Source organism: Ambystoma mexicanum, chromosome 10 (assembly GCF_040938575.1).
Source record: "Ambystoma mexicanum isolate Mex_15411 chromosome 10, UKY_AmexF1_1, whole genome shotgun sequence".
In the NCBI taxonomy this organism is placed as follows: Eukaryota; Metazoa; Chordata; class Amphibia; order Caudata; family Ambystomatidae; genus Ambystoma; species Ambystoma mexicanum.
In genome coordinates, this window is record NC_090932.1 from 494,458,006 (window position 1) to 494,485,991 (window position 27,986).

A 27,986-nucleotide genomic window follows, 5' to 3' on the forward strand; every position below is an offset into this window, starting at 1 on the left:
AGTTTTGTCGTTCGGGTCATTAAAACCTAAATTGAGGTCGCCTAGGAGCATTGTTTTGGTAGATTTTTTAATATTGTCCCCTAGAAGGTGGGTGACTTGACCTTGGAAGTCAGTAAAGGATCCCAGTGGACGGTAGATCACATGGATATTTATAGTATTATTTGGAGAGAGTGCTAACATGGCTGATAGGATATCCCCATTCCCTTCCCCTTGGTGGGGTACAGGCCTAATAGATATGGCCTGTTTGAAAATTAGAGCTACCCCCCTCCTGTTTTTGCAAGCCTGTCCTGTCTGAGGATTGAGTATCCTTCAGATAGGGTTAACGTGATGCCAGGGCCGCAAGCCTCATGAAGCCATGTTTCCATGATGGCAACTATGTCTAGGTCTTGACTAGTGATTAGATCATTAACTTCTAACGCATGAGTCTTAAGAGAGCATACATTGAGTAGGGCGCATTTATAGTGCAGAAGCTGGTTGTTCTTTTTTGTTAGACGTGGGGAGCCTATTTTAAAAGAAGAGGAGTGTTGTTTAGTCGTGTTGTGGATGGCATTAAGTGGGTCACCTTAGTAATACTAGGGTTGCTGGCAATAGGGAAGTGGTAACTGGCGTTTGCTCTGGAGGTGGTTCGTGATCCCAGTCGGGTGTTTCTGAGTGCTACATGATTGGGTATGGCAGCGATGTTCATAGGGTGGATGCATGTCCTGAGTCTGTGTTGTCTGGACTGGTGGTTAGGTGCGTGCGTGACTTCATGCGAGGTAGGATGGTTGGGGCGAGGCAAAATGTCCATATTGGGAAGATTAAGGCTGCTGGTGTTAATGTGGTTGGCAGGCTCTAGTCTGCGATTATTCTGTGTGCTCTTGAGCAAGGTGAGCAAGGTGAGCAAGGTTCCTAGCATGCATATGAAGAGGTAGGGTGTACATGCTGAAGTAGAGGCTACAAGGTATTTAATAGTTATGCTGAATTAGCGCACGTTTGACTAATGATTGCTGTCTATTGCTAGTATGGATAGCAGTTGGCGATCTAGTAATCTGTGGCAGGAAATGTCTGTCACTGGTGGCGAGTGCACTTAGGTCCCTAGAGTATGCAGATATTGCTACGTGCAATATTGAACTAAACAAGAGAGGCTATGTCAAGTATACAAGAAAGACAGTGGTGGCCATTCCAAACATTTCCTAAATGTACTTAGTAGATAGCACAGTTACAGGCAACATTTGTTCAAAGCACAAGTACTTGTGGCGCGTGAAGCTGCCCCATACCACTTCGTGAGCCAAGTTAGGGCAATAACATAGAACTGGCATGAACTTTCTTTCACATGATATGTGGGAAGAGAATACTCTGTTGAGTACGCATGCACAATTAAACAGAATATGCAGTTTGAGAGACAAGCTTTACATTGCATGGCATACTGCTATATGTCCTGTATTTTTAACTTTGGTAGGAGGAGTGTGCTGGCGTGTAATTAGCACAGTGGCAGAGTCATGATTGTGGGGTCATTCAAGTTCCCAAGAGTAGGCTGGTAGGCCCTTGTCCTGTTATGTGCATCTATTACTATGAGGATAGGGTGTAGCGGTGATAGTGCAATCGCTTACATCGAGCAGAGCACGGGCAGCGTTCTAGGCCCCAGGCTCCTACGGCTCGGACAGGCTCGGGATAGGCAGTGTAGCCTTTGAAATCGTGCCTTAAAAACGCATGCCGGCTTTTCACCTGCCGGCGAATCAGCAGAGGAGTAAATAGGATGCTCCAGCCAATCCTATCTGCCCCTGCAGTTGAAGATTGTAGAAACAGATGATGGCATCTCACGATGACGGGGCGGCCATCTTGGAAAGGGGAACCCTCTTGGTTAAGCTTCTGTGCTTCCAGCAAAAGCAGAGGCTAGATGAAGGCACACAGCTTGGAACACTGTGTCAGCCGGAAATGGTGTTAGTGGCTGAAAGTGGCAAAAAGTCGGGTGCGCGAACTTCGAATCTAGATGGAGATTCGCAATCCATCTTGGGTCAGGATGTGGGGGCCCACAGGCTTAGCATGGATGGGGGGCCCATCCGGTGTGGGGCAATGATCTCCTACTCTACGGGTTGCAGCGGTCGTTGTGTTCATTTACAGCACCTTTTGAATTTTAATATTCTGATTGTCAGTGAATAAAACCACCTGGCCTAGATTTTTCAGTGAACCAAAATAAGTGAGCTAGATATGTGATGTCATCAGTGATGTCATCAATGACATTTGTGATGTCATCTTTTATGTCCTGGGTATTAGTCCTGCAGTGCACGGGGGTGGCGCACGTTACGGTTGCAGAGCTTACTGTAACTGGTGAATGTATTTATTTTTTTGATTTTGCTTTGCAACAATTACCTCCCTTTAACAACTTTTCTTTCAATGAGTTTCATTGGCTTTTTTTAATGCTACTTAACCATAATGTCAATTTAAAAAAAGTTATTTTCAATAACTACACACACACACACACACACACACACACACGCACACACTATGTTTTTTGTATATATGATAGAATGTCCTTGCAAACTAGCAAATATTGGTTCCACTATAGGACCTTTGAAATTACGTATTTAAAAACAATATAGAGGCATAAAAACTATGATTCCATTTATCCTTTGATTCTGCATTTTAAAGACGTGCCTAATGCCGATCCTGAACATACGAGAAAAGGTAACAGAGAACTCATTGTGCCAATTAGAATCATGACAAATAATAGAATTTGATACACTGAATCACAAATGGACATAATGGTGATGAAGGGTTATTTGTATTTTTGAATTTATCTGTATACTCTATTTAATCATCTGCTATTTATTCTGTATATTTTTTGTAATCATCATTTCTAATTGATTAAGTATTCCCACTTGGTCTGAACCATTTTCTTACAGTGGTAAACATGGATTTCACTTGGAATATTGTTCTACTTGTGCTATTCACTGTTTTTAGATTCTAACCTATATTGTCAGAAATTTGTGTTGGGTGACATTGTTTACAAAAAATCATTTTATTGCAATTTGGCTCTAAATTGTTAATATTCGATTTGATACATTTGATTCAATACAATAGTCCAATAGACAATTATTTGTTCATAGCAACAGGCCTTCTTTCAAAATGCTATTTGCATTAATCAGACATGATTTGCATGCCGGATACTGAGATCTGACCTGACTACCCTTGATTGAAAATAACTTACCTAAATTGAAGAACCACAGAAATTTGCCTAATCAGCAACAATATCACTAAGGACCAGAGACATTTTTGATTGCCACTATATGATTGCTATGTCTGATTAATGCAAATTGCATTTTGAAAGAAGAAATGTTGATATGAACAAATAATTGTCATTTGAACTACTGTATCAGTGCCTTAAAAAAGCCCAAGGAAGGGTGAAACACATGCACGTGCCTCCTATTGAAGTTATGTTGGCACTGCTTAATAACTTAGCCACAAAACTGAAAGATTAAGGAAATTCACACAGAAGAGTTTGTCATAAAACCTGTAACCTAATACACCTGAGCATTTGGGCACTGCCCTATGACTTAGGCACAAAGCTGAAAGGTATAAAGAAACTTCATACAGAAATGGTTTTGAAAAACCAAAGCAACTGAATAAAACACAAACATATTCACTGATAAGTTTACATTGAACATGGTGTGGACGTCAGTGGCTGCATGGCTACATATTGACAGGTATTCACTGAACAGTCAGAAATCTGTTACATTCACCTGGTCTCTGTGGGGACGTTGGGGCATGGTTGGAGCCCTCCCTGGACTTGGCTCTCCTGGATCGGTTCTCTCCCCCAGATGCTGTAATGTGGGCTGCTCTTGTTGCTGGTACTGCCCCTGATAGAATACGAGAGGCAATTAGAATGGTGTGGTTGTATCGTGATTTCCCTTGAACCCTTCGTTTCAGAATGAGATGAGCATGCATTTACACATATAGGCTCACCTGATTTCTTCTGAGGATGAGCTCTCCGTCCTGCTTCTCATCAGCAGGAGTGCCTTAGGTGGACCTCGTTGCTTCACTGCTCCGTTGATGTGACGGCCCAGACCGGCTGCGACCGTACCACTTTGAAGGTAAGTGTTCTTAATAATGATTACTGTCCGTATCCTTGCACAATGTCTTTTCACCGTGATTATTGTCCGTAATTCTTGCAATGTCTTTTCTCTCCCCAATAGGTATGAAGATGGCCATGCGGGGTCGCGGCGTTGAGAGCAAATTCAAATGGTGCCAAAAGGGATAGAGAAGCTCTCAGTTAGAAGGTCAATTGGCTTTCAGGGTTGAACGCAAGGCTCAGGTGTTGCACGGCCAAACGTAAGTTATTTATGCAGTTTCTAACCTTGTATGTTCTTTTCTCTTGCAGAGATGGTGTGGTGATGTCAAGCGGGAAGCAGCTACCCGAAGACCTGTCAGTGATTACTGGATGGATGGCTCTGTGAAGATGATGGACGAGAAGATTAACTCCTGCGTAGCTGGACATCCGGAACAGGTGAGGATGCACTCCGACTCCGATGACAATGGGAATCAGGTAAGACGCGATGCGCTGCAGGCGATGGGATTGCCGGAGACAGGTAAGCTGCGTGTTGAGCTGTGGTATTGCTGGAAGCAGGTAAGTTGCACGCTGAAGAAGATGCACTGGAACCAGGCAAGATGCGCGTCGAGATGATGAGCTGGAAACAGGTAAGAACTTCTGCAGGCGACAGTAAGCGTTACGCTGCTGAAAGCAGACTAACGTGAAGCCCCTGTATGCAGGTGGGGCTGGTTTAAATAGCCTGGTCCCGGCCCCTCCCTTTGGCCTGCCTTGTGCCTCCAACTTGCCAATCCCAGAGACTTCTGCATGTGCTCCCCAATGTTCTCTAGTGACCACGCCCGGCCTGGTAGCACGTGCCCTAGACACAAAGTGTGCAAAGCAAACATTTTCATGAGCCTGGTGCCAAACGTGCCAGGACTGGGTCCATTTGGACCCTTTAGATGGTGAAGATGATGACCCTTGTCCTGTGGCCATGACAAAATCCTAAATATTAATAAGTACAAAAAAGAAAAAAGGGTAGAGCGCACAGGCTAATATAATCCACCCAACACAATGTATATCTGTCATATATGTCTGTGAGAGTTGTATGACTAAATCAATAAATACCTAGGCTTGGGACATGTTTCCTTTAAAAAAAAATAAACCAAAAAAAAAAATCCTAACAATAACGGTTTTGCACAAAAGCTCATTTAAAAGGTTGGCCATCAAAGACTTTAGCTGTCAGAATGGAATGACTGCTAACAACTCAAAATGAATTGCAGTGCTGTGGATCAGCCAGACTCAGAGAAACAACATTAGCTTTATATTTAAAAACTGCTATAAAATGGTGCTGCTATTGCAGTCTGCTGCCCTAGGCCTGGGCCTAGTCGACCTTGTTGTAAACATATTTATGTGCAGGGGTTATGTTTCTAATTGGATAACGCTTGTCTGATTGTCCCTCCTGCGACCACCTCTAAATTGATAAAGGAAAGAAGACTGCAATATTTAATTGGCTGCCACCTTGCCTCATGGGCGGCATAACATTGGAGATTTTCATTGGTTTGGTTCTTAGTAACCAACCTTGGACAACTGACAGGTTGTCAAGTCATGAGCCAGACAGGATTCGGGGAGAGAGGTCCACGGACTGCTTTAATTTTAATTGAAGTGGATATTATCCCTCATTTCTAGCGCATGAGCCATGGTGATCTCTTTGTATTTGACCTTGTGTGGTGTCTCATGTCTGGGTGTACTTGTATGAAGTAAGGCATGTGTCCTAGCTGTGTTCGTTGCTAATGAATAGACAGTGTTCTTCAATTATGGGTCACATATGATGGGACCATGTCTGGAAATATGTCACCCTTCATTAATTGGCAGTATAGCTAATATTGATGCAAGTGTTATGTTTTCTCTTGCCACTGGAGACACGCTTGAGTTATTATTTATGGAGCCTTTTGGCTTATAGTTGTCCTGCTCCTGGCTCACAAAGAATGGTTGTACTCTTATAAGACTTTAATTGATCTGGGAGCATCCTTCTTGCATCCTGGGAATTGCTAACTCATGCATTCACTGCAACGTTCTGACCCTCCCTTAATTCGTGATAACCTTGGCTGTGGTTGCCAGCTCCTATCTGTGCCCTGCACAGTCCTGTATTTCTGTGGTTTCAGCATTTTGTGCTCTCGTGAAGCCTTAAGGCCTTTTGTTTAATAAAAAGCATGTTGTGGCTTCCATTTTTGGAAAAGATGGCTACCCAATACTGTTGTGTTTCTATGTTAGTGAGCTATATTCACATGCCATTCATGTTGCATTCAGTGCATGCATTGCTTATGTTGCTATTCTTCATGTCTTATGGACGCTACGTTAATGTTCTTCATGTATACATTTAGTCTCTAATGCATGCACATGTATTGTTGCAGCATTAGTTTAATTACTCTTGCTATTTTTATCTCAGAATGTGTCCGTACACTGCTCTACCTGCCTGGGATAAGGGTGGTACGGTTGTCTTAATAAGTAAAATTTCCGAGCTGTGGAATATTGAGCTGGGGAGGAGTAGACGCTATAGATGACATACTCATCTGCCTCTGAATCCTTCCCCTTTGGTCGAGTCCTCAACCACACTCTTCTTTCTGCTCTCACCCAGATAAGGCTCTTTGGGTATCCATATCTTAGTCAACCCCCTCAACCAGCCTGTATGTATAACATGTTCATCCACACTCCAGTTCCTATAGAAGCATTCTGCACTGGAATCACAATATACCCAGTGCTCGGTGTCATTATGAGGATCCCGAGGACAAATATATTTTAATCCTTAAGGGGTGATATGGCTTTCCATTGCTCGGGCACGGGGTAGGTAACCTGTTTGGGTGTATTTGTGTACGTGAACATGCAGTTTTATTACTATTTTGATTCCTGCTGCCTTTTGAACAGTCTTTTTTCATTGGCTTATTGCAATTCCTAGAACACAGAATGCAAACATCACTAGTACTAAAATGGCCATCAGGACCTTGAATGCATTAGCCAAATAGGAGAGGATCCATGAGAACAGCTAATTAAACCAGCCATCATCATCAATATCATCTTCCTCCTACACCATTCTTGTGTGTAATTCTGAAAAACATACCGGTTCTGGAGGATCATGAATCGTATTGCCCTTGGCTCTTCTCTAATGGCATTAAAAACATTTACTGTTGTGTTTATTGTCTGCAACAGCTCCCAGTGGGTTATTTGCAGCCATTTTCCATTTTGTTGGCTTGCAACCCAACAGTAAAGATGGATGTATAAACATCTCAGTTCTGCCGAACAATTTATGCTCATCTTGTATAGCGTCATATGCATTTTCCATCTTCATTGAGTTATAGTTCTCCTCTGCATTTATGCATGTGTGAGGGACCTCTTATGTCTTATGTGTGTATTCATTTTGGGGAAATCACCAATCTGTACTTAACTCTGGGGTACTACCAAGGCTGCTGTACTTATTAACACCATGGAGCACATTCTTTCCCAATTTGAAGGGACCCTCATATAAGCCAGTGAACCACAGGCCTTATAGTGGTCCATTAATACGGCAGTGCCTATTTTCATGCCTGGCACAACAAAAATGTGTTTGCAACCTTTGCATTCCCCTAATTTCACTAAGACAGTATTCCTGAAACATAATGTGTCATTCTTCACGGGTATTTTGGTTTGGGGGCCTGCTTCATTCTCTACCAATGTGAGCAATTTGGAATATTCAGTCCATTCTTTGAGGCATATATCATTTGCATTATGCACCATATCTACTGGTACTATCAGCAGTGCTTGTGCTTTTTACCCTATCAGCTGTTCGACCCGACTTTTCAGGTAAATACCTGTCCATATATTAGTAGCTGGGGTATTTTCCAGCACCCAGGTATCTATTTCCCTGTGGCATTTTTGCACTGTGATAACATACGGTCTGTTATTTTAAGCTCTCCTCTATGTGAGCCTTCTAAAGTGTTTTGCATCACCTTATTTTTTTCTTCCAGGATCATTCATCATAGACTTTTGTTTTATGCAGCTAGCTTAATAAGGAAACATCTTTGTTGTCATCCATCGAAAGGTGTCCCATCTTCCTGTGAAATTGCCCCTAGTTTTGCAAAGTGCTAAGTGTGTTAGGCAGTATGCTCTATGTGCAAGTATTTCTGTAGCCATGAATGTCCTGGAAGCATTTCATGTTGTAGGGAATGAGGGAACACACATAACAGCTCTCATCAGACATTTCTCTCCCTATTTGATCATGTACTGGTACCACAAATTATTAGTGGCATGGGCAGAATCAGCAATATGTTTGCTTCTTTGGTCTTGGGAGGATAGCTCAGTGGCAATGCCTCGTCTTGGAAGCAAGACGGCGCAGCGTAACACAGGTTCGATCCCTGAGTCGCGCTTAGAAACGTCTGGGTATTAAGCGTGTTATAAATAACAGTTTATAAAAAGAAACAATTATTATAAGGTGTGTAGAGTCATCTAGCACACTTCCTTTTAGTCTTGCCATCTGTGTGTTTACTAGATGGAATTGTTCTTGTGCCATTTCATTTATCTTTGTTACAGTACTTTCTGCTCTAGCAGTATATATATTGTCATTTCTCTTGCTGCGATGCAAATAATTATATAAAGACTACAAAATGTTAAAAAAAAAAAACATTGCTATTATCATTATTGCTAGGGTATCTATCTTCCTAAAATCTCTGTGAGTAAATTTGCTTCTAGGCCCTAAAGAGTATATTTTATATTATTCAACAGGTGTCAAGGTGATCTCTGCCCAGCGACAGTCATGCAGGAAGGTGCCAAGGACTTGGTGCCATTCATCACAGCACTAATCAACTCATCCTTTGACTCCAACACAGTACCCAACAACCTCAAAGAGGCATGGGTCATGCCCCGCCTAAAAAAGCCCAACATAAACCTCAACATCCCCACAAATTATAAGCCCATCACCACTGTTCCATACATCCTTAAGATCCTATACCGGGTAGCCTACCTCCAAATCCAGAAGCATTTGGAGGACTACAGCCTTCTAGGGCTTAGACAATCGGGCTTTAGACGTAGACATGGAGAAACAGCCCTCCTGGACCTCTTCGACCTTGCTCATCATCAAATCCTGACTGATCATCTCTCCTCAGCAGCTGCCTTCTCGAGCAATGCTTCCTCCTGGATACAATCTTTCCTGCCCAACCGCATTGCTAGGGTCTTTGCTCCTTCCGCTGCAGCAGACCCTATTCCCATCCTCTGTGGCGTACCAAAGGCTCATGAGTCTCGGCAATGCTTTACAACATCTTTACCAAGTTCCTCTTTGACCGTCTTGACAACCTGGGTGTCACATACACGAATTACGCCGATGGCACTCAGGTTCTCATCACGCTCACAGGGTGATATGAAGAGGATGCCAGAAGGATTAACAAAATTGATTTGGAAATCCAGGCCTGGATGGCAGAGCACGGTCTTTGTCTTAACGATGAAAAAAACGAGCTCCTGATCGTTGGCTCCCAAACCCGCATCAACAAACTTGCTACCCGTTACACATCGATCAACATCGAAGGCAACCAGATCAAGGTGGCTAATGAAATCAAAACATTAGGAGTTTACCTAGACTTGACCTTTTCCCTCAAAAAACAAGTGAATGCTATGGCCTCCGTCACGGCATACACTAACAAGCTAATCAACGCTTGCAAAGCATTCCTATAACCTAACAGTTGCATCACTCTAGCCAGGCTCTTGTGCTCTCTAAAATTGATTACTGCACCGCCTTATACCTAGGCACATCAGAAAAGAACCTCAACAAACTCCAGGTCCTACAAAACAATGCCCTAAGATCAGCACTAAGCATCTCCAGAACCACACATATCACCAGACACAGACAAGACGCACACTGGCTCCATATTCAGGACAGAATCACCCTCTGCACACTCATAATCACACACAAGTGCCTCTCAAACTGTGCTCCCAAATATCTGGTGGAAAAAGTCAACAAGCGAGTTCTATCTAGACCTACACACTCACTGCCGAGCTGTGCCCAGATTCCTCCTTAAAAAAGCAGGAGGAGCAAGCTTCCCAGTACTAGCCAATGTGACCTTGGTCGACATTCACTTAACCTCCTCCCCTCTTATTGTCTGAAATTACATGTATCTGTATGTTAGCAACTCTGTATGTAAACCTCTAAGTATAAGCTTAGGGTGCCCAGTTACCTCAGGGGTTGGTGTGTGGTACAAATAAAGAAACTAAACTAAACTAAACTAAATATATGCATTCTTTTATCAAGAGGAGTGCTTCTTTTGTATCCTTAAAAACAGGTGTTCATATGAAAAACCATGTTAATATTTGAAGAAAATTCCTTTCCAACACTATATACGTCCTTAGATTGAATGTTCCATGCCCATTAAAAGGGATATGTGTTAATTAAAAAGGACAAGACCAAGAAAAGTAATATTGCTCTAGGGAACAGCTGTTATTTTCCTTTTACTGTAGAGGTATCACGCTTTGTTTTAGGCAAGCATCATCAAAGGATGTTGAACTAACTTGTCTGTGAATCTATTTAAAAACCAATGGGCCTCATTACGAGAATGGAGGTAGCCATGCAGCTAATAGCTCCATGGCTGCCTCCATTCCGGGCTCCATTACCTGGTTCCTGCAATGGGGACTAACCGGGTTACTCCGAGATAGGAGGACCCGGTAAGTCCTCCATGCAGGAACTCATCCCCATTCCCATTTGAGCCCCCATAGGGCTCAATGGGAATAGGGAGGGAGGTTATAATGGGCAGAGTACAACTTGCCCGTTATTGCCTCCCTCTTCCCCTCGCGGGACCCGGAAAGCACGCCTGGTTTTACCAGGCATGCGATCCGGATCCCACAATGGGAAGCTCATATTCGGCGCTCCCAGATTGAAGGGGGCCGGTCCGGTACCGGCCCACTTCAATCCGGGAGTGTCAGGGTTATAATGAGGCCAATGTGTCTTTTATTGTTCTTGTTGCTGGTTGGCTCTCGTCCTCGACCTCGTTCAGACTCTTCTTATGTCTTTTTCAATTCTGTGCCTTATGTTGGCAGACATGTGGGTCTCTCCTATGTAGGGATTGACATCACTGAGCTGCAAATAGGCATGCCTTCCTTGAACCTTTACTGCGTACTGTGTATCCATCTCCACTATGAACAGTACCTCGAAGTGGGGCTTGTGCCACTGTCATGTTTAGGGCCTTGTCCCCTGGAAACAATACCAATGGTGTCAACACAGTATTTGGATCAGCGTTTTCATTTGCTTCATTGCCTTCTTTGAGCCCCCCTGCTGCTCTTGTACCTGTCGAGACAGACATTTCAGAGATTCTGTCATAGCTGTCAAATAATCATGAATTTATTTCCCTAACACAGTGGAAGCATTCTCTGCATCGGATGGTCAGAACTGGGCTGATTGCGTAATGCAAATAGGGCTAGAGGAAAGCAATGGAGCCAACCTATTTTCAGTGTCTCTTCTAGTTTTGCAATTCGATCCTTTAGGAGGCTGTTGAGGTGCTCACAAATGCATTTTGTGTGTGGATGATTAGCGGATAAGAGTTGGTGTTTTATACCCAATAGGATAGTGATGTGCTCAAACACCTCATTGACAAAGTGTGGTCCATTGTCAGACCAGAGCACTTTACACACTCCCAACCTTGGAAATACCTCACATACGAAGAATTTCACAGGACATTTGGCATCTTGATGTGTCATTGGACCTTCTTCAATCCATCGGAAAAGGGACATACAGCCACTAGCACATACCTGTAACCATTATACATTTGGAGCATATCAATATAGTCGATATGAAAAGGCTGAAATGGCCCAGTATGATGGAGTATTGCTCTTCTCGGTGTTCAGAGTATGCCAGCAGTGAACCTCTGGAATGTTAAACAATTTACAATAACATTAGCAACATGGTTTTCCAAATTCAGGACAAACCAGTCTTCCGAAATCAGTACTGCAAGACACTCTCTTGATGTGTGTGCTGGATAATGTAATTGGTCTAGCACTACTGTAAGCAGTCCTAGGGAATTGACTGGTTTCCTGGTGCTGTCCTCCCTCCACATTGCATCTGTGGGAGACAGCAAGCACCCCCTTATTTCCATAACTCTTGCTCTTCTGGTGGTGCCTTTCCCTGTAGTTCGGTAATTTGTGCTGTGGCTTGCGTATTAAAACCCTGCTTCATCACCATGAAATTTCAGCAAAATATGCTGCTATTTTTGCTTCAAAATTCAGCGGCCTCATTGCCGTGAGAAATCAAATCCACACCTCTGGTGTGTGCTGCGTACTTCACCACGGCGAAGGCCAATTGAGTACATCTATGAATCTGTCCAATAGGGATACATGCTGCATGCTGTGCCATCTGTGCGCAGTAAGCCCCTCCTCTTCCAACGTGGCAGTCTTCTTCATGTGCTTCTAGTGCTAAAATCAGTGCTACCAATTCTGTCACTTGTCCTGAGAAATGTGCTGGCAATTTCACACTTGTCACTGTCTCAAAGTTGCTATTGTCTTTTGCCTTCACCTCTGCTGTACCATTATGCTCTGGTCTATCAATGATGAACCCTCAAGGAAGAGAATTATCCCTCTTCCTAGGGAATTTTCCTTGATGTGGTATTTCATCATGGTATTCAGTGTACTTTGTGCAATCATGCATGTCATTACCTTCCTTTACTGGTTCTGCTATAAATCTAGTTGGATTTACCACTCGGCACCTGACAATTTTATCAATGGGGTTGATATAATTACTTCAAAACTGGAGACTCTCTGTGTAGTCAATGTATTTTATAAGTATGACAAATAGGGCATGCCCAACGTATAAGGTAACTGTGCAGCCCATAGTTATACTAACAGATTCCTCAATTTCAAAGGCTGTTTCCTCCAATGCTTGGTCACAGGGATAATGACCTCTCATGACTGGATCTAAAATCTCACTGTAGAATGCTAATTTTTTATGTCCCATGATAGTTTTCTGTTTGAGGATAACCGCCATACTTCTCAATTTGAATGGTAGGATAAACATCATTTGTCATTGTAATTGGGGATCGCTAACACGGAAGCTATGCTAATTGCTAGCTTCAATTCATCAAAGGCATCTATCATCTCGCCTGTCCAGGCTGTATCATTGTTATCCTTCTGAGCCTCCTTCAGTCCTTTTAAAAGTGGTCTTACATATGTGCTGTATTCAAAAACACATGTCATGCAATAGTTGCAAAGGCCTGGAAAGGTTCTTTCAGGTGTTACCTTGCTTCCTTTTTCTGATATTAGCAGACCTATATATAAGACCTCTTCTTGTCAATATTGCATTCTGTTTGTCACTGTGTACCCTTTCCTGGCCAATACTGTTATGAGCTTTACTGGGTCTCTGATGTACTCTTCCTCCATTTAGATACACACTAAAATGTCATCTACACATTGTAGTACGGTGCTTTCAAGTTGTACATTTCCAATGTCCCTCTGTAGCACTCGGTTAAAGACTGAGTGGGATTCGCAATACCCCTGTGGAAACCGAGTATGTTTTAGTTTAATTTGGTGGTAAGTGAACAAGGTCAAATATTGCAACTCTTCATGCAAGGGGATGGAAAACAAAGCATTCTTCAAATCACCCACTTTAAAATGTTTAGCTTTGGATCTGATGTTGTATAATATTGTGGCTGGGTTTGGAACCAATGGGAACTTAGCCTGAAAAATATTATTCAGGGGGCGTAATTCCTGGAAAAATCTCCACAACCCTCATGCCACTTTTTTTTCACTGGGTACACAGTCATGCTACATGGGGATTCTCAAGGCACCAATATCCCTTGTTGCACTGAGGCGGTAATAGTTTCATAGATACCTTTGTTAGCTTCCTTTGACATGGGATATTGTGTTACTCGTGACAAAATTGCTACTTGCTTCAATTTAATTTTGAATGCTCCCATTCCTTTTAATAGACCAACGTCATATAATAGACTCCGACTCATTACATACTCAGGAAGTAAACCGGCAAGCTAAACCAGCCAACCTGAAGGACCACACCAAAGGGCCCTTCCTGTCTGGACCTGTCAGGACATGGAGCATGTGGAGACGCTACCACCAAGCCGAACCATGTTCATCAGTCAGCACCTGCATCGACTTCCAGCGACTTTACACTCGCCCGGTAAGCCTCTGTGCTTGGCTTCTGTTGTAAAACCATACTCATCCCATGATATCCCTACCCCCCCCTTTGTCTTTTCTCCCAGCTCTTCACCTGAACGTTCACTCTGCGCAAGGTTTAACACATCACCGGCCCCCACAAGATCACGGATCTAAGTCTCCACCTAGACCGAGACCCGAGCATTATACCTCCCCATGCCTTTGCATCTTACTTGCCCGTTCACATCCACATCTATGCCCCCACACCTGTTCACATGCAATTAACCATCTCACACACATCTGATGCTCATCCCACCCACCTGCCAACCAGCAAATGCAGCTTCACATGCTCCAACTACCATCCTGGCAGCCAAAGCCACCCACAATGACTCAAATGTCTCATTTTGTGCAAACGCCTCCATCCTGCCCACTTCCACTACCCACTCTGACAAACACAACAACTGCTACTCGCCTGCCAACACACTGGCTGCCCGAGAAAAACATCATGGACTCTGAACAGACCACGGAGCTAGGAACCTCGCCCTGCTCACCTTTGTTGCCCGTGATGAACCCACACGGTCAATGTCTGCCTCCTGCTGAAGCACTTGCCCGTCCCAAATTGCCCTTGCATCCCACAACTGACCATGCCAACAAGTTCCCCATGACATTCCTCCCACCAACCAAAATTACCTTACCACCCTCCTTTGTGCCACCATCTACACCAGGCCCTGACATAATGACTCCATCTCCCCTGCAGTGCATGAGACAATTGCCACCACCATACCTGCTACGAATCACACTTCGGACATCTCTACCACACCTCCTCATACCATCCACACCTCACCAGCAGCAGACCCGAGCCACAACACCTCGCAGTTAGAGCCCTCAGAGTATACCCATAACCCAGAACCCCTTTCCCCAATGCACTAAAGATCTTTGCAGCTGCCTCCAGCTGCATTGCTCTTCAGGAGTCACCGCTCCCTCAGCACACTTCTCTTACTCAAAACACAGTCAAAAGAAACAATCGCCTTGGGCATTGGATTAAAAAACTCCCTCTGACCCAAAACCAAGCTGCCAGTAAACCATAAAATAGAACCTGCAAGCCTGTCAAACCCACCATCCTGAAAAAAGACAACTTTAAGTCCCCACCTGGCCAACAAACTGGACACACACCCACCCCTTCACTCAAATGTGCTCTAATCATTGCAAGGTCCATCCCTGCACATGCCCTTGACATCAATGACCTTATCACCACCATTTAACCTTGACATTTTAGCAACCACAGAAACCTGGCTACATGCTGCATCAGCCCTGCTCTCCTCATTGCCCTCCACCCTGAGTACACCATCTTCCGCACTGACAGTCCTAATGCCAGAGACAAAGGAGTAGCACTCATAGCAAAGGATGCACTGCCAATAAGAGAACTGAATTCCACCTCACCCGACAACTGCGACATCCTGTCTGCTAAACTTCCCCTATCCAACTCAGACACCATCACTCTTCATACCATCTACTGACCTCCGGGCCCAGCTACATCCTTTGAAGAGAACCTCTTACACACCCTGGGGGCCCACATTAAACCTGCCTCTAAAATGATCCTCCTGGGAGACTTCAATGTAGGCTATAAAAATCCAGACGATCCAGCAGCCACATCACTCTCTAACTCACTGTATGCTCAAGGCTTTCAACAATGCATTAGCTCTCTCACACATAACAAAGGTTGCATTCTAGACTGGATTGCGGACCTCAACTGTCAGGTGTCCATCCACACCGATTCCCCCTGCCCGTGATCTGACCACAACATAGTGCAGTTCTCCATCCCACGTAGTAAATAGGCCTCACCCATTGCTGTCCCGTTGCCCCCCTCTCTGGCACATAGCTCTGTAAATCTCACCAAGGAACACTTGGCTCGCTTTATCTGCTAATTTGTACATGCACCCCACTTCACCAATGACCCTAACTCACTTGCTGACCTGTATGCCACAACCTTCACGGCTACCATTGATATTTTAGCCCCTTTCAAGCCATGTAAACTCAAGCCATCTGCTCACAGAAACTGGTGGTTCACCCCAGAAGTACAAATGCTTTGCTCTAATAAACAGCTAGCAGAACCTAGCTCAAAGAAATCACCAACCATCACCATAAAGCTACTATTCACTGCAGCTGATAAACACTATCAAAAAGCCATCCTCACTGCTAATTCAGCCACCTATATTTCCCAAATAGCCAACGCCAAATCCCACACCTGTGAGATCTTCTCCATTCTCAGAAAATTGCAAACCCTCACAACCCCTCTGGTTATCATAATCAAAGATGATTTGAGGTGAACCAATATCCAAAATTCCATGCTCAGCCAAAATTGACACCTTGCTCAAACACATGACACCAATCTCAGATTCAACCTGTGCAAGCATCTCAGCCTACCCTACTCCCCCTGGCAGCAACCCCCCAGATCTCCCCATGTTCTACTTCACTGATGTCTCTGAAGATGAAGTCAAAACCATCATAAAAGGCCTCAAACTCACCCAATGCAAAGGAGATACCTGCCCAGCGAGCATAATCAAACAATGCTATGACATCCTAGCACCCCTCAACACCGCCTTTATCAACACCTCTTTCTCCACTGGCACAGTGCCTACTAGCAACAAGAAAGCTCAGGTACTCCCCCTCATCAAAAAACCCTCACTAGACCTCACTATCCCCACCAACTGCTGCCTTATCACTGTCCCATTCTTGCTAAAAATTCCGGATAGCGCACCTTATCTGCAAATCCAGTGTTACCTGAGAGCCAATCATTGCCTGGGTATTTGTCAGTCAGGGTGCCACCCAGGCCATGGGACTGAGCCTGCATTACTCGACCTTAAGGTCCAGATTGATTAAATCAGGGATGAAGGCAAGCCTGCATTGCTTCTTCTTCTTGACCTATCAGCAGCGTGTGATCTAGTGGAATACAAAATCCTGGGTCGGCACCTATCTTCCCCATCTAGCTTCTCTCCTGAGGCAGGTTCCTGGATAGACTCCTTCCAAGGAGATTAAACCTTTAGAGTATTTGTGGAGAATGCTAGCGCCCAACCTTTTAGTTGCGGTGTGCCTCAAGGATCCTGAGTGTCCCCTACTTTGTATAACATATTTACAATTCCTCTATTTGCCCTTCTGGACTCTATTGGTAAATCATATAAAAACTATGCCAATGACACGCAAATTCTACTCCCCCTCGCCGGCAACTACCACAGGGATTGAACTACCCTCAACTCAGTCTCACACCATTTATGCCTGAATGATGAGAAGACTTTTGGTGGGCCTCCCTTTGGTGGTCAAGTGGCTTGATCCTAATTATGCTGCCTTTAACATTGACAGTATCCCTATCTCTGTCTCTCCTTTTGTGAAAACCATGAGAGTATAGCTTGACACCAGCCTATCCCTCTCACGTCAAGTCAGCACAATTCCCTACTCTGCCACCTAGAGGACTAAGCTCTTCAACGCCTCCAGACCTTTCCTATTCGTGGACAGCTGTCTTACCTGTGGTAAGGCAGCTGTCCACGAATAGCCTCAGATACTGTAGGCTTGAGGTTTGACAATTGTAACACCCTATTCGCAGGTACCTCCAACAAGAACATTCAGAGAATGCAGGTCATCCAGTCAATGCTCTGAGAGCAGTTCCACACATCACACATCCCTAAAGCTGAACATATCACTGCAGCAAGAAAAAGCCCTTTGGCTCCTGGTTTGTGAACATATTCTCTTCAAATCTTTGTCCATCACACACAAATGCTTGTTCAAGGATGCCCCACCATACTTATCTCAAAAGTTCACTAAAGCATATTTCTCCAGACCAACCAGGACAGCTTATGCCCACAGCATCTCCCAGGCCAAATTTAAACAGGCCAAAGCTGGAGTCTCCAGCTTCCTGGCCATTGCAGCCAAACACTGGAACATTCTTCCATAAACTCTGATAGCAGAACATTCGTATTGGACTTTCCCGAGAGCTCTAAAATCTTTGTTGTTCACCTAATTTCACCTTCCACCCAAAGTGCACTGCGAAACCAAACAAGCTCGGTCCAGAACCCACTAATCATGTAACAGTTTGCTTGTACTATCGTGAAAGTAACTGGTCATGTTACACGCCTTGATGCCTCAGGGCTTAGTACGCTTTATACATTTAAATGTAAATAAATAAAGAAATATGGACTATTGGTTCACAATGTGCTTGGAACGTATGCCAAACCTTCCTGGAAAAAGGATGGCACTTTCTTTACTAGTGACATTCTCTGAGGTATCTCCCTATTTTCGAATGTTTAACTGATATGTAAGACGTGTATTAAACATCACTTCATCGTCTGAGTCATCATCTGTAAACAAGCTTTCATCTGTTAAGTCGGCGAATCTATGTCCCTCATCAAAAGCTATCAATGTTCTCCAGTTTGGCCCCTCCTCATCTACTTAGTATAAAATTACTCTGTCTTCCTTCACTATTGCTGCTTCTAACGGAACTGTAATTATTTGCCCTTCCTACACATCCGTGGGTATTTCTGGCTGAAACAACAACTCTGTGGGTAGCCGCAATAGTCTGTCCTGTATTCTCGGAAGCCATTCTAACAATATGTGTACCCTGTAAAGGAATACTTCTGGGTTTAATGGCACTCCTCTTTGTGTTTCCTGACAGGAAAATGCTGTTATGAATTTCTGTGCATTCACATAATGGATTTCTGGCGTAGAACATATTATCCCCTGGTCAGTAAATGATTTTGTCATGTTTAATTTACTTATCAAGTCTCTCACCAATATGTTCACTGGTGTCTTGTGAGAGTAGAACAATTGCATAGACATGTGTTCCCCTATGGTGATGGGTAAAGCGTCTGTAAAGGGAACCATAGTTGTCACCCAGAAAATCCTTGTGCATTCATGGCCATGCATGATATTGGTATGATAACATTCCCCCTTAACATAAGATCGACTTGTTCACTTATCTACTAAAAAGGAATATGTTTTGTCACCGATTGTCACCCCAAACAGTTCCTCTTGTGGGTCTGGTGTAATCGATATGTTGGGAGGCAGATGGTTCTGTCATCCATAGCACTGCCCCTCCCCCGGCCCAATATCACATAGTTGAGATGCATTACTCACTTAGTCAACCATACTGCCCATTTCCCAGGCAGCTACAACAGGAGATGTACCTGATCTAAGCTAAAGATGGCAAGAATAAACAAATCAACAATTAAACAATACATGTGCATGCATTATACATTGTAAATGATTTTAAAGATGCAGCATACTCCAGACCAGCACTCTTTCTACTGGCCCGGATTGCAGCGCACAACTAAAACGATTTTGAGTTTGTTTCATTCAAGTTCAATCTTTGAGAAGGCAGCCAACCCTTAACGTACACCATGTGTCGCAATCCAACAGGAACCAGGCCGGTGTGTAATAATGAAATATTTATTTTTCATTTTGAATAAAATCAAACACATTCAATATAGGGCAGCAATCACCAGTGTGGTGATAATGACACAATAAAATGATAGGATACACTTAGTTGAACCTTCTACCATAAGATGCACAATTGAAAGAAAGCAAGATTACTTTTGGGTAGTGCTTTTAAATACCATCACAGTTAAGCACTCCCCCTGCAACACTCCCTCAAACCCCTGTTAACCAAATGTTGTGTGGGTGGAGAGGAGTAGCAAGCAATCAGGTATACTAGGTAACAATCGGCATGAAAATACGACTTACCACCCAGAAATGGGAGGCCAAAATCAGATTAAGCTCCTTTGAAAAATGAGCAAAATAGCACTCGGAATTACTAAATGTGGATTTTACATATGTGGTTGAACGGAGAAGGCAAGAATGTGTTTCGCTGTATCAAAGAAGCAAGAAAACTCACCAGCTACTGGGCAAGGTACTAAACAAAAGGCATACAGTTTAGAAAATTAACTTTGGAAGGAAAAGCAGTGGAGCAAGAATCACACATGGTGAAATTGCAATTGCAATTGCTACGTTTCATGGGTTTAAAATAGCAAAATGGTTTGGAAAATGAGCTAAACAGACAAAATCGGAATGCGGTTTTAAAGCTTAGGTACAAAGGCACAAAGCAGGTATGATATGAAAGTGAAAGGGTGACTTTTGATGGGTGACAGTATGGGATTCTTTAAAGGAAAGTTAATCGGGTTTTAAAAAGGAAAACAAATTTGCGGTCAAACTCGGTTTTGTTAGCAAAATGATTTGTTTACTGAGACTATTTTAGTGACTATAATTAGTAAAAACACTCAAAAAAATTCTTGTTTTCGAATAGCAACAATAATAAAGTGGATTTTCAACTGGGAAATTAATTGATTTACTTCAAATAATACTAGGGACTTACACAGATAACTGAATGAGTTGGAAAGAATTGCACTAACACATAGAGACAAACTCTGATTTTTCTAAGCACAGGATACACAGAGGATTCTAAAAATGTTAATAAGTTACTAGGAAACTTATAGTATTTCTTATAGGGTTTCTTATAGGGTTGTGCAAATGTCAATGTAACAGAGTAAAGGATGCAGCGTTTTGATATTGGGGAAGGGTAGTACTTACAGAAAGCAATTGAATGGGGTAGTTTGGACAACCAGCCGGGCCTCGGGACACGGGACAAAGATCTGGTCACTTGGGCAACAGCTGGGCTCTCCTCTAGGGACACAGCGGGGCAACTCCCTGAATTATTGGGATTTTGTAAGGTTTTAATTCTGGATCAGTGGTTCTGCTGGATCTGCTACCTCTGGTCTGGCACTGGAATCTAAATCTTTCAGGGTGAATGTGGGATGTCTGGATCTCTGGATGTTGATTTTTGAATGAAGGATTCTTGAATGCCTGGATTATTGAATGGCCTGACTCCCCCTAAGCTTCCTCCTTTTATAAACCAGATGACATCAGAGGATTTTTACTATGTCGGCAGAACTAAGCTAGACCTACCTCTAAGAAGGGATAGGCCAGTCTGCGGATGTCGCCGCCTCCCTGTAAGCAGATTGGACTGAAGGAAGTGACTCAGTTTTAGTGTGGGTGTTTTTTACAATGTGCTTTGTTCTACCAAGGCTTCTTTTGTCAAAATCAGTTATGACACAAAATGCTTATATTCACAAATGTCATCATCATGAAAATTAGATAGGCAGATTCCATATTTATACAAGGAACATTCCTGTCCAATCACCAACGCCAATTTTGTGTGATATTGCTTTTTTCTCCTGGCATTCTTCCACAATTTCTATGGAAAATATTTGATCAAGCATCCTACAAATAGATACACAAGAGCCTAACAGCATCGGGCATATTTGCATTTAAGTTTCATAACCGTGTCATGTACTCTTTTTCTGAAATGTCATTTTACTGTTGTTCACATCCCCCACATGCTAGTATAATGCACATCATTTAATTTTAATGGCGCAAAAATGACATTAAATCCATCCTAATTTCCCATTACTGCGTATTTAGATTACTGAAATAAATGTCTTTATATGAAAAGTCTTTTCAATCATATGGGCCGGCTTTGTTCCCAAAAGTAGACTGCCCTTTCAAACCCCCAGCCAAATGTTATGCTCTGGTCAGCTTTACCCAGGGTTGCCATGGACTCGCCTTTGATCCTAGGTAGTTGAAGCTGAGGAGAGGTGTCTTAAGGAATTCACACGTGCCTGTGACAAGGCCAGTTCTCCTGATCCATTGGTCCTGGCTGAAGAAATGCCAGTCAGACTGACGAAGCCGCTAGATTCTCCACCTTGGCCCCTTTCATGTACTCAGGGGGCTGGTCCACTTGGGGAAGGTAATTCTGTTCCCATGGGAGACAAGGCACCTGTGAAGTCAGTACCTGCCAAACCTTTTCTGCTGGTCTCAAAGTTTTTATTTCTTTCTTTATACAGAAACCAAGACTTTTTGGCAATAAATATCATGTATATTTTAGAGCAAACCCTTATCTTCGATCACATTTCTGTGCAAGCACAGGGCATGATTTTAACATTTCACTTTCAAAAGGCATTTCCTGCTTGCCAAAAGCACCGTTTTACAGGTGGGTTAATTTTTCTTGGATGTCACTTTACAAATGCAGTTTTATTCGCATCTTTATACTGAACATTTCCATAGCTCTGGTCAATTTCTAATACACAGGAATCTGTTCAACACAATGGTTCTTTGCTACTGACATAAGCAAAGGGAGAGGGAGAGCTTCTTGTGAAGAGTTTGGCCTGTGTTAGTTTGTTGCAAGAGTAAATGCTTGCGGTACGGCCTGAAATGAGATTTTACTTGACACACAATTCCTTTCAGGGAGGAATAGCCCTCCTTTGATGGTGTTCTTCCTGAAGATAGATGGGCATGAATGTGTTTTACTGGACCCAAACTGTGTAATGTTGAAAAGATGAAAATAGCACCGGTGCAAAGTCCTTTTAAATGCAGAACATTTTCTTTTTCAGTGGTAGGTTTTGAGCTAGCAGCATAGAAGCGCTGCCTTTGAATTATTTTCTTTGGTGCACATGAAGACAATACTTGCAGCCATTCTCGGGGTGTTCCAGGTTCCATCTCGCCCCATGTGTGCATGGCAGAGATAGTGCCGCCATTATTTTTGTAAGTCTAAAACACAGTTTTGGTGCTAGGAAATATGTGCTCAGCAGACACAACGCAGCCATTATTTTTGTAACTGCTGAAAATGCAGTTTGGTGATGTAGCGGAAGTTCTGCTTGGCTGGTAAATGTAACCCACAACTTGAATCAAATGTGCACTCAAAATGAAGAACGCAAATATAGGTAATATATACATTAGAACATGAAGAATATTAACATGGCATCCATAAGAAATTAAGAATTCTAACATAAGCAATGAATAATCTGAACGTAACATGAACAATACGTGAATATAGCTCACTAACATAGAAATGTGGGTGTATTGGCAGCCATCTTTTCAAAATCGAACACACTTCTAAGTAAATTAATGAAAGCCTGCAATGCTTTACGAGAACGCTGAAATGCTGAAATAACAAAATACAGACCAGTGCAGAGTCCAGGCAGTAGATTGCAACCCAAGCCAAGGTTACCATGAAAAAGGGAGGATAGGCAGTGTAAGAATGAGATAACGTTTCCCAGGGCACAAGCTATATATTCTTAGATTCATTAAAAGAACAACCAGCCTTTGTAAGCAAGGTGCAGGACAACAACAAGCCAAATGACTCCATGAAGAATAACACAAGAGTGACCCTATTTGTAAAAGGAACAATAACATTCATATTAATATTAGCTAAAATCCCAATAAATGCAGGGTGAAATAATTCCAAATGCGGTCCCATCTCAAGGGACTCATAATTGAAAAACAGTGTCTGTTCATTAGCAACGAACATAGATTGGGCATCTGCCTCACTCCCCATGCATATTCCCAGATATGAGGCATCAGACAAGGTTAAATACAAATAAATCATTCTGTCCCATGGACTAGGAATAAGGGATTGTATTTTCTTTAATAGAATGGAAAGCAGTCCATGGAGCTCTTTCGCCTACTCCTGTCTGGCTCATTTCTAGATCACCTGTCAGTTGCCCAAGGTTGGTCAGTAGAAAGCCAACAAATCAAAACCCCCATTGTTAGACCACCCAGTACGTATTATGCCAACCAATAGTCTGTTGTAGAGATGATGTATTTTTACTATCATCATTTTATTGTTGGTTTCAGGTGGAGCCATCAGATTGCTGTGACCCAATCAAAGGTTTAACTGCTATAGAATGTATATGTAGTCAATCCCCTTAACCAATCCCCATAACCCAGATGGTAGCTAAGATTAATGTATGCTGTCAGTTATTACAAATACTGAGTATTCATCTAATGGTTTTGATAAGCACACTGAGAGCAATGGCATTGTATGCTTGTATACCTTTCCTGCTTTATTTGGATGTTAATAAATCTGGGTTTTGCCTTGTACTTTGTCTATTTCCATCATTGAGTCTGGTTTGAGTCTGGTTTGATCTGGCTCCAGAACCTATGTATAATCTTGGTACTTTCCAGGTAGCCTTAACAGATAGGATGGAACACATCTAGTCTTTCTGCAGGCTGTCCTATTAACAATACATACCCAGTCCTGTGACAAAGAAAGGGTTCACTCCCACTCATGTCACTTTGTTTGTACTCCATGGGGTCACTACCCTTTTTTGTGCTAATGCCTCTCTCTGTATTGGTGTTTGCTGTATCTGCATCTGTGCTTTCTGTGTTTAGGGTGGCATCCCATGTTGCATCTGTTGTAGTTGTGGCACTCGTGGTTGATACAGTGTGTGATCTTGGACATAATATTCAAGTAGCTCTGTGCTATATGGTGGAGTGTATGCTGAGCCCCTCTTAAATCTGCTGCTTTCCAGTTCTGTTGCAACCCTCCCCTACTTCTGCATGCATGTGAAATATGTCCCATCTTCCCACATGTCCAACGTTACTCTGGCTGTCCTCCAAATCTAGTTTGCCCCCATTAAACTCTCCTCCGTGTGGAGCTTGAAACCCAAACCCCTGCCTGAGTGCAGACCCTTGCCCTCATGGAAAATAATGATGCTTCCTGCAAAATTTCCATTTGTTGCTGGCTGTACCTGCTGTGTCCCTTGTGAATTAAAAAGTTGTCCTTCACTTGTCAATACTGCTCCTTCCACTGAAAATGTTGACAACTTTATCTGAACTAAATTTGCTTCGTCAATCTTCCTGTCCTCACATTTTTTCCATCTTGCTCTTGTTTTAACTGACACAATTGTCTGTTGTATCTCACCTATGTCCCCACTTCCATTCCCACAATTCTTCTCAAATGTCATTGCACTTCCTCAGGAGGTCCCTGACATGAAATATGATTAACACAGGTTAAGCTTTTGTCCCACAGTTCTCTAGTTTCTAACCACCATTTTTCTTGAATTTATTGACTGTAAGCCATGGTATCTTCATCTGCTCTCATTTTACGAGTTATTATTGTGCTCATGTTTGACAAATCAGGGAACTAGACTCTAAGTACTCTCCATACATCAGCTCGACAATTATTAAAAGGTGCTCCTTCATGGTTAGTATTTTGTGATGTCACCCAAGGATATCCCACTCACTTCCAAATATTGTCTGATTTCTCCGCTAATATGACAGCAAGCACGCTTTTTATGTCACCTACTGCTAAGGTCATTAGCTCTCATTCTCTCTAATTCATAGATCCACTTACCCAACCCTGATGTAAGTGATGGTAATATACAAATTACACTGTTTTTGTCCATTTGTGGCCACAGGTTGTATTGCAGCAGTATTCCCCTTTTATCAAATAAGGAGTATTGTGTAAACCTAGCACCCTGTCTGAATGCGCCATGTCTGTCATACTAACTCTCTTCCGTCCTGGTAAATTCCTCAGTTTATTCACTTTTGGCATTCTCTCCTCTGAACTGTTTGAATAGGATATTCAACAGGCTCTGGCCTCCTCACTGGTCCTTACAAATCTAACCACATTATCTCTTTCTCTTTCCCTGTAACCATACTGGCAGAAAGGGCTTGTGCAGCTTCCTCCTCTCTGCTTTCCTCTCCTTCTTCATATTCTGACATAGTGTCATCACTGTCATCACATTCATTGTCTTCCATCTCTTCATAATCTAGTCTCCCAAAATGACTCATCATATACGTTCCACTCTTCACCTCCTCCAATATATTCCTTCCCCATCTTTCAGAGACCCTCCTCTACTCCCCTTTATTATGCTGGTGACATCTCTCCAGCATCTGCACAGATTGCCAAACCTCCTTTGTAAAGGCCCTTCCTCCCCTTCATCTGAAAGTATATGTTTGTTAAAAATGTCATCAACTACCTTAGGGCGTCTCTCTAAACTCCTCTCTCTCTCTGTTCTTGTTTGCTGTCTCTCTCTCTCTCTCTGTGTCTTGGAGTGTATTCCCCAAATAATATCAACTTAATTTCATCGCCTTTCGTTACTTCTTTCCACATTTCGTTTCTCTCCCTTTCCATTTCTTCCTCTCTTTATCCTGTCTCTTTCCCTCTAATCACTTCTTTGTTTCTCATTTGTGCTTTCTTCTTCTTGTCTCTTCTCCTTTTTTCTGTGAGCCTATTGCTTCATTTTGCTCTCCTGTTCTTCTTCATTCCTTCTTTCTTCCTCTCTTTTCTCATCTTCCTGCTCCTGTTTTTCTCTAACTCCCTTTCTCATTCTTAAAAATCGTCCATGCCCTTTCCATTCTACTTGAGCATGATCTGTCCTCCCACCCATTGATTTGATACAATCACTGTCTCATCCCTGTTGCCCTGCCTGCCTCTTTCTCTCTGGAACCCCTCCTCGGTTTTTGTTAATTTTGCTTCTAAATCACGGCGCTTGCCATATTCCACGTGTGTGAACACTGATCTTTGCTTACTTATTTTTTCTCCACTTTTAATGTCTTCAGTACTGTGCACAGTGTGCGCATATGTGGGATTAGTATACCCCAATGCTGCTTTTAATGCACGTAATGGAAATAATTCCTGTGCTTCTGAAGATGGATCACTAACCTGGGGCAGAGGAGGAGGATCCGTGGGTGCTATGCCCACTTCGTCATGCTGATTAAGCATCCATTCTTTTACAGATTGCTCCTCTATCTCTTTTCCATACATTTTTCATAGTTGCAGAATGGCTAGTCAATTCAGTCAATTCAGCAACTGTTTTCCCTTACCAGACTCCATTACGGAAATAGACAAAGTGCAAAGCAAAACCCAGCTTTATTATCATTAAAATAAAGCAGGGACAGCATACAAGAAATTAATTCTTGGAGATCTTGCTGAATACATTAAAAAAACAATGGCCTATTTAGTCAGCATGTATTATAGCTGACATAATACTGTAATCGTAGTTACCAAATCCTATGTGGAACAGGGATTGGTTAATAGTGGTGATTATATATACATTCTATAGAGGTTACATTTGTAATTGGGTAACACTTGTCTGATGGCTCCTCCTGCGACCACCTCTAATTTGATAAAGATAAGAAGACATCATCTTTGCAATATGTAATTGGCTGTCGCCTTACTTCACAGGTGGTGTAACATTGGAGATTTTCATTGGTTGGCTTCTTACTAACCAACCTTGGACAACTGACAGGTCATCAAGACATGAGCCAGGAGTAGGGGGCGAGTGATCCACAGACTGCTTTCCCTTCATTTAAAGAAGATACCATCCCTCATGTCTAGTCCATGAGCCAGGGTGATCTCTTTGTATTTGACCTTGTGTGGCATCTCTTGTCTGGGTGTACGTGTAAGGAGTAAGACAGGTAGTCTATCTGTGTTCGTTGCTCATGAATAGGCAGTGCTCTTCAATTATGGTTCATGTGTGATGGGACCATGTTTGGAATGATTTCAACCTTCATTTATTGGGAGTTTATCTAATATTGATGCAAGTGTTATGCTTTCTCTTTGCCACTGCAGACACTATGAGCTTTCTTCATGGAGTCTTTTGACTCATAGTTGTCCTGTACCTGGCTTACAAAGGATGGTTGTACTCTTATAAGTCTTTAATTGTTCTGGGAGTATCTTTCTTGCATTCTGGGAATTGCTAGCTCATGCTTTTACTGCAATGTTCTGACCCTCAATTCGCAGTAACCTTGGCTGTGGTTGCCAGTTCCTATCTGAGCTCTGTTCAGTCCTGTATTTCTGTGGTTTCAGCATTTTGTGTTCTTTGAAGCCTTAAGGCCTTTGGTTTAATGTGAAGCATGTTGTGGCTTCCATTTTGGAAAAGATGGGTGCCCATTACTGATGCATTTCTATGTTAGTGAGCTATAGTCACATGCCGTTCATGTTGCATTCAGCTTATACAGTGATTATGTTAGTATTCTACATGGCTTATGGATGCTGTGTTAATATTGTTCATGTAGAAGTTCATGTATTATCTAATGTACGTGT